This window comes from Quercus lobata, chromosome 9 (assembly GCF_001633185.2).
Source record: "Quercus lobata isolate SW786 chromosome 9, ValleyOak3.0 Primary Assembly, whole genome shotgun sequence".
Taxonomy (NCBI): Eukaryota; Viridiplantae; Streptophyta; class Magnoliopsida; order Fagales; family Fagaceae; genus Quercus; species Quercus lobata.
In genome coordinates, this window is record NC_044912.1 from 1,914,047 (window position 1) to 1,922,165 (window position 8,119).

Here is an 8,119-nt window from a genome sequence, read left to right on the forward strand (position 1 = left end):
CTTTGATGGAATGGTAGATTAGTTTTGTTTTAAATTTTGAAAGGCTGGACTATTTGTTTTTGATAAAATTTGGTTGATTGGGATAAATTTTCTTTAGCTTTACTATTTTTTTAATTTATGTTGTTGTGCTAAATTTATTGGGCTTGCTAAATTTTCTTTTATAGATTAGATCCATAAATTCTTTTTATGGCCTTTTAAAGTGCCAATAATATTGTTGGGCTTTTTGTGAGCTTGCACTGTTACAATAATTTTTTTTTTCTTGCTTGAAAGTAGAATAAATATTTATTTATTTATTTGAGGGTGTTTCTAATTTTTTTTGAGGGTGTTCTTAATTTTTTTTAAAGGGTAAACAAATAAAAAAATTTAATTATTATATATAATTTTTTTTTTTTCAGTTCAGGGTGTTTCTGGAAACACCTTAAGCTTAATGTAGAGTTGCCATTGTGTCATAGCAATAATTAAAAATAAAAAACAGGAACTTTCTCCCAGCTTTGTCCATTTTTCTCTTTTATTGTGTTTTTTATATTATTTTATTATGTTGAAAGTTAAAATAAAAACATTGATATTGAGCATTTTGTAAAATAAGAAGGTAAAATAGATAAAATAGATTTTTGTGGTGTCAAATAGTTAAATTTATAACTCCCCCAATTTGGATACTCTAACTAGCCAATCATTCATTTCCTTAGTAACCACTTTAGGTATATGTGCACTTGTTCGATTGCACTCGGGTTTGAAGATTGGAAAAGTGCAAAAATTATTGGGTAATCACCCTTTAAATATCACTTTGTTCTTCAACACTAGCGTGACAATTTTATAATGGTGCTTATTGATTTTCTGGATCATAGTTGATGATGCCGAAAAATCACCAATGAGCCACATAGTCCTCGCACACTCGAAGCAAGACCTGCACAACAAAAAGAGAAGACCTAAGAGAGAGCACCAGTGTAGTGCCGGCCAAACACTCTCCAAAGGTCAAGTTAGAACTATTCTCACAATTCTAGAGTGCTAGAGAGGGGTAAATTATGCGTACCTTTTTCTTGAGGGTCTTTGGGTTTTTATAGTTACATAGGGCCAAACTTCAAGACTTGCGGAACAAGTCTTTTCCTTATAAGGAAGATACTCATTAATACACGTATATTCTAGAATTCTAGTTGTATCGGAATTCCATTTGTGTTGGGACTCTATGAATCAGGGCTAATCATGTGTCACAAATATTTACCATTTAAGGTTCCTTGGAGACTACATGATAATGAGTTGGATGCCACATGGCTGCTCGATCTATCCATGCTACGCCCGTCCTAACGTGGTCCATCCAATGCGAGTACATTCTTCCTACGTCAAGTCCGTCGAGACGGTTCCATCATGTTTAATTTTTCCTCTTCAGTTGCCCCCTTCACCCTATGGGTTCGTAATATTTGAGTGGAAGGACCTGTGGGGTCACAGTTCGATCGAGATCCTTAAACTTGTTAGGCTGGCCTGAAATCATTTATTGTACAGGACACGTGGCGTTCGTTGAATGGCCATTCTCTTGGATCGAAGTGTCGCTTTGCCTTCCGTGCTATCTCTCTATATAAACCAACCCTCCTCCCTCTCATTTTTTACTTTTCTGCTGAAATCTACGATCAGAACACATCTATCATCCTTGCTAGACAGACGAGACCGTCCAGCCGTTTTACCCGTTGCTGTAGCCCTTCTCAGTCCGTCTTACTATTTTGATGAGTATTTCTCTCCTTCCACTTATAAAATTTCTTCTTTTTATACTTTAAATTTGCATTACCGTCATCCACTACAGACACATCAGAGTCTTAGGATTAACTGTCACACATAAGTCTTGTCTATTGCGTCAAGTCACTAGTTATTTGTCCGTGATGGGGCGGGCTATGAGGAAGTGTACCCGTCAAGTCACGAAGACCATGATAGTCAGAGTGACGAGAGGAGCCCGTCTGCTTCTTCTCCATCCTCAAGGAATGAGGGTTTGAAAGTGAGTGATGAAGAGGGTTCTAATGACGGACCAGAAAATAATGACCTCCAAATTCAGTCCGTTGTGGGTCTTGATGGACTTAGGCAGTTCGTCATGCTACCCGAGTGGTTAGTAAATCACTTCACTTCCTCAATTAAAGAAAGACACTTCAAAACATTTAGAGCCCATTTTCAAATACCAGATAACATTTCCGTTCGTCTGCTCTACAAATCAGAGAAATGTTATTATGAAGGTTTGGAAGGTGCCGGAGTATATGAGCAGATGTTGAAGGCTGGGCTCAAGTTTCCCTTGAGTTCCCTTCATCGTGAGCTACTTCAACACTTAGGCCTGTCCGTCAACTAGGTATCTCCAAATACCTAAAAGGTCCTCCTAACAGTGGAGGTCCTGTATGGGATTATGTCGGATGGCACTAAGAGGTTAACGGTACGAGAATTCCTTAACTGTTACCATCCAAATGAGATAGATAAATCAAGGGGCATGTATAGCTTTGCACCTAGGAGCCCGTTGTTGAGGCTTATGTACAAGACCCTAGACTCCAATAGGAACTGGAAGAGTCGTTATTTCTTCCTAGAGGGGAATGAATGGATGGGCTGTCCAGGGGACACAGAGTTTATGCCTGTCGACACAACTTGGGGCATATTGAATTCGTCTGGTATGCATTTGTCTTAATGCATGAGTCCTTTCAATTGTTCGGTTTTCATTTTTCCCATTTTCTTTAACCGTTCTCTTTATGCAGTTCAATGGCGTCCACAGATTACTCTTGAGCAGTGGAGCTTCCTAGAAAGTATTTTTAATAAGACCAAGCTGAAGGAGAGGACTTGGGCTAAATTAGTTACGTTAAACACTCTTAATTGGTATTATGATGGACCAAAGCCTACCCCTGAGGCCATTAGATACGACATTTGAGTGTGCCAACGTAAGTCCGTTACTAACACTTGTTTGAATTTTTGGATTTCCTTACCATATAGCTAATTTCGTCCGTCGTCCTTTACAGAAATGGATGCTGCCAAGAGGAGAGCTATGATTAAGGCATAGGCTGCCAAGAAGGTAGAGTACGGTAGTCAGGTGCCAAAAGGGACGGGCCCAAACAACCCGTCCACTAAGAGGAAAACTTCAACCAAACAAGACCGTGTACCCAAGAAGCCCAAGATTCCTTCAGATACCGTCGTGGGGCTGGAGGCGGAAGGGATGAAGACGGTTACCCCGGCTAAGCATGGAGTCGGAAAAGGCTTAATGAAAGGTAGGCCAAAAGCGTATTGACCCCTTGTGATATATTAATTGATTAATTAGCCAAATTTATTAATTAATCAAATTAACATACAATATGCGTGGTAGCACAAACAAATCACCAACTAAGTTAAATGCAGCAGAAAATAAATTTAACATAGGTGATTTGTTTACGAATGGGGAAAACCATCGAGGCAAAAACCCACCGGGTGAATTTAAGGTCACCACTCCTGAGAATCCACTATTATCAAAACAAGTGGTTACAAGTAAAGGAATCCTAGTACCTTATGATAGGCCACAAACTGAATGACCCGTTGTGATAGAAATTAATTAATTAATTAGTCAAGTTGTTAATTAATCAATTTATCATACAAACGCGTGGTAGCACAAACAAATCAACAATAAACTAAATATGCAACGGAAAATAAATAACACAGTGATTTATTTATGAATGGGGAAAACCTAACGGCAAAAACTCCATCGGGTGATTTTCAGGTCACCACTCCCAAAACTCCACTATTATCACAACAAGTGGTTACAAGTAAAGGAATCCAAGTACCTTACCAACCTACAGTTGAACCCTTACCCCAATACCCAATTGGACTTGTTCTGTAGTGATAGTTCCCCTTTCTGATGCACGGCTCCCAAGTACGTGACTAATCAATCTGATGCGTGGATCCCAGTACGTGACTTACTCCTTTGCACAAATCCCAGTACGTGACTAACTCCACAGCAACCCTTTGATTGTTGTAGTTGATTTGCAGCAGCTTCACATAGAAATACCAATAAGATCTTCAATATTGGTGCAAGGTACTTTGCTTGGTTACAGAACCCAAAGGTGTACAAGAAACGCAGCAAAAACTCTTTCTTCTGTAGAAGGAGGCTAGGGTTTCAAAAAAAAACCTTATGAAGCTCTCTAGGGTTAGGTTTTTCTTTTTCCACCTCCTTTATATAGGAGTTTAATGCGCTCTCCTATTCCAAATAGGTTTACACAAACCTTAGGCTTTCCTAGTCCTATAAGGATTGTATAAACTCATAAACAAATAGTCTTTTAGAATAAAAACATTGCTTGGCTATAATCTAAAAATCCGTAAGCTCGATTGATCGAGGAACCTGTTGAGCTTTAATGAATCTTGATAGAACGAGCTTCTATTAAGCAGGTATCGAGACTTGCAGATTGCACTTTTCTTGAACAGTTCTTGAGTAGTCTTCATGTCTTCAATTTAACCACTTGTAATGATCATCTTGAACCTACTTAGATTTACCCGAATACAAGTAAAGTACATTTTGTCAAAGGATATGCCAATTACATAAAAATATGTCCCCAACACCTTATACTAACCTATAATTGAACCCTTACCCCAATAGCCAATTGGACTTGTTCTGTAGTGACAATCTCTCCTTTTAATGTACAGCTCCCAGTATGTGACTAACCAATTGCGCGGATCCTAGTACGCGACTTCAAACACCAACTAGAAAAGGTTGTTGGCTGCAAAGTTCTTTAGTTCATGACATGATGAAGATCGAGAAGCTCCTTGATCACAAAACCCTATAGTGTACAAACGCAACAACTTCTCCACAAGAAAGATAATTGCCCTCGTGGATGGGGAAGGAAGAGAGAGCGTCACCCAAATTAAATTGGAGCAAATTCTGTCTCCGGTCACAATTTGCTTAAACAAACTTTGCTCAACACTTGTGCAATTTGAATCTTGAACAGACTTGCATGGCTTTAATACTTGAACTTGAAATGAGGTTTCTTGAAGTATTAAGCACATCCTAGATTTACCCAATTACAAGTAAAGTGCGTTTTGTCAAAAGATTAGCCAATTACATAAAATAGTGACATATGTTCCTAACAAATGAAAACACATATGTCCTAACAATTTCCCCCTTTGGCAATCCGTGATAAAAACATAACAAACAAATGAACATATGAGAAAAGTCATAAATCACTCAACTCATATTCACTTGTTGAATACAATAAAATCTATCCTAACACAAACTCTTGAAAAACTTTGCAAGAAAAGAGTCTATGGCAAGAAAGACTTTGACAACCTGTATTTCTGAAAACACTTTAAACAAAACTCATCACGGCATCTTAGTGTGAAACAGAAATAATAGATTGCATACAACTTATAAGAAACATGTGTATAAAGAATGAAAAGAAACAACACATGGAGAGATAGGTGAAAAAAACATACATCAATATAAAAGGAATTTAAGTACAATATATGTCAAAACGGTCACAAGACCACAATATACACGATATGATGTATCAAAAATAGAAAGAAAAGAAAAAAAATACATCAAGTCCTCACTACATCCCTCAATGTACACACTCCCCCTAACAAAAATCTCCTATACTAACCCTCCCCCTAACTATGACTACTCTCATAACCAAAACTACTCCCCTTTTTTGTCACAAGTGACAAAAGGTAAGAGTGTTAGGTAGACATCTTGTTTGAGTTGGAAGAGCTAGCATCTCCATCCTCATCATCATCATCATCGTCGTCGGAGTTGTCATCGTCCTCAAATGCCTTAGGTGTCACAGGAGGAGGAGAGGGGACTCTATAGAGTCACCAAGGCGAGCCTGCCATCTAGCAATACAGCTGACACGGGTGTTCACTTGATACAACTCAGTAGAGAGTGTATCAAGGCGAGCATCTATGTGCTAAAGCTGCGCCATGATCACATCCAAAGTCACACCTCTCGCAAAAGTAAAGGAAGGGGAGGTGGATGGAGCTGAAGGAATGGGAAGAGCTGCCAAACCAGACTGCCTCGAACGAAACTGCGCCTCGCTATGTTTAACAATAGCGTAGTCAATGGCACATATAACGTGAAAGTGGTCAGAAATGGGGAAGGGAATGAAAAAATGGCGTAAGATCCTCGTGATAGCTAAAGGAAAGATGAGCTTATCATGGGTCACTGTATCCCTATAGACATCTATGATGGAAAGAATGAAATGTGAGGGAAAATCTATAGTGAGATGCTCTAACAAAGAAAGCAAAAATTGAGTTATAATGAGAAAGATGATGAAGAACAAAAGTCATAACTATGTTCATGAATCTAGGACCTTTAGCAAAGGTCAAACAAGGAGTAAACTGACGATCGCTCTAATCAGCGGGATGCTCACAAAAAAATAGAAATCATCTTGCCTTTGGACACAGTCCGCAGACGCTGACAACCCGGGTAGTTAGGATGCTCTACCTTCAGGACATGGAGCACCTCAGATACAATATCCGATGTGACCACTATGCACGTACCTCGAACGCAAGTAATGAAAAGAGGTACTGAAGAATTAAGTCCATGCACCTCAGATACAATATCCGGTGTGACCACTATGCACGTACCTCGAACGCAAGTAATGAAGAGAGGTATTGAAGAATCAAGTCCATGCATGTTGGAGTAAAACTCCTGGATCAGCACGGATGGACAGGTGACTGGGACGCCACACAATGACTCCCAACCTCGACTATGAATGACAATGAGTAGGTCAGTGTCGGAGAAGTCCGAAAAAATGACTTGGTGTTCCGAATGAATGCCTTGTTTAGAAAATTTCTCCGAGAAGTCCTTTTGGGCATCCTCATCATGGAACTAAACAGAAGAGGGGGTGGGATCAGAGGAAGAAGTGCCTTGGAGCGAAGAGGGTTCTGGGACGGAGCAGACTTATGTTTCAATGCCATGACACACTAACGTAAACTAGAGAGTAAGGGGGAAGAAAGAAACACTTAGAAAAGTCCCAAAAACAGTTAAAATATATAAAAATATATTGAATGTAAAGGACGTATGCATGAAAATGCATAAGCATGTGACGTGCAAAGATAATTGCATCATGGGCTCAGCCCAATCCAAACCTACTAGCACATAAGCATTTTTACATATATAACACACATCTAAATGTATGAAAATATAGTTATAATGCACATGGAATGCAATGCATGAAGATTTTAAAGCATTTTCACAAAAACCAACCCAAAAATTTCACAATAACGTCATCAATTTTGAAAAACCCCAAAAAAATTTCAAAAACCCAAAACCTAGGTTTAATGCATGAAATGCATGAAGAATGAAGGATTTAGACACTTACCAAGTAATAAGAAACTTGATTAATGCCGAAAATCAACTTAGGATGAAGTTTGGAGGGAGAGAGGGAAGTTTGGGAGGTGAAAAGAGACGGACAGATCAAGAGAGATCGAGCAAAATGAAGTCTGAATCGCGCTAAACCCATATATAGAAGTTTAGTAAATCTCGACAGATAGAGGTGTCGAGAGAAGTGTCGAGCTTTAAAAGCTTTGATAGATGCAGCGATCATGTCATTGCTCTGTTGAGTGGCTAACCACTTATAGCAATTAGGTCGAGTATGATCGACTGCTCCACAGTAATGATAGAGATGTTGCTTCTTCTATTTAGGCTTTTGAGAGTTAGCCTTCTTAGCCCTAGGGATTTTAGTCTCATTCTTAGCAAGTTTAGGGGGTGCTCCTAAGATAGACTTACCCTTATCTATGTTCACAATAGCTAATTCATTTTTAGCATCATTGTTCTCTGTTTCAACATTATTAGCAGGAGGAACAAAAATAGTAGTACAAGTAGAAGCAATACTAGGAGAAGAGAAATCATACCCTAAACTGATTCGATCGGAAGCAGATTTTTGAAGACTGAGCATTTCATCGAGTTAGCGCTTGAAGTCCTTTCCAGCTAAGCTCTGACTTGGAATAATTCTGTCTCAAGCTTCTTGAACTTCTCAGCCAAGAAGTTATTCTTAAACCTCAGTGCTCTAATAGTCTGATTGGCTTCATCAAACTTTGTGGAAAGCTTCTTGGTGGTCAACCTATACAACTTTTCATGCTTTTCTGAGACCTTGTATAACTTTGCATAGGCTGTGTGGATGTCATCTTGTTCATCCATCTTCTC

At 38.9% G+C, this 8,119-nt stretch overlaps 1 long non-coding RNA gene across 1 annotated transcript; it reads left to right on the plus strand.

Moving 5' to 3' along the window:
• Positions 1 to 575: 575 nt before the first annotated feature.
• Positions 576 to 3,216, plus strand: LOC115962045. The gene is made up of 3 exons (XR_004085328.1): positions 576 to 2,633; positions 2,718 to 2,897; positions 2,976 to 3,216. It is a non-coding gene; the product is annotated as an uncharacterized LOC115962045 (long non-coding RNA).
• The last annotated feature ends 4,903 nt before the right edge of the window (positions 3,217 to 8,119 follow it).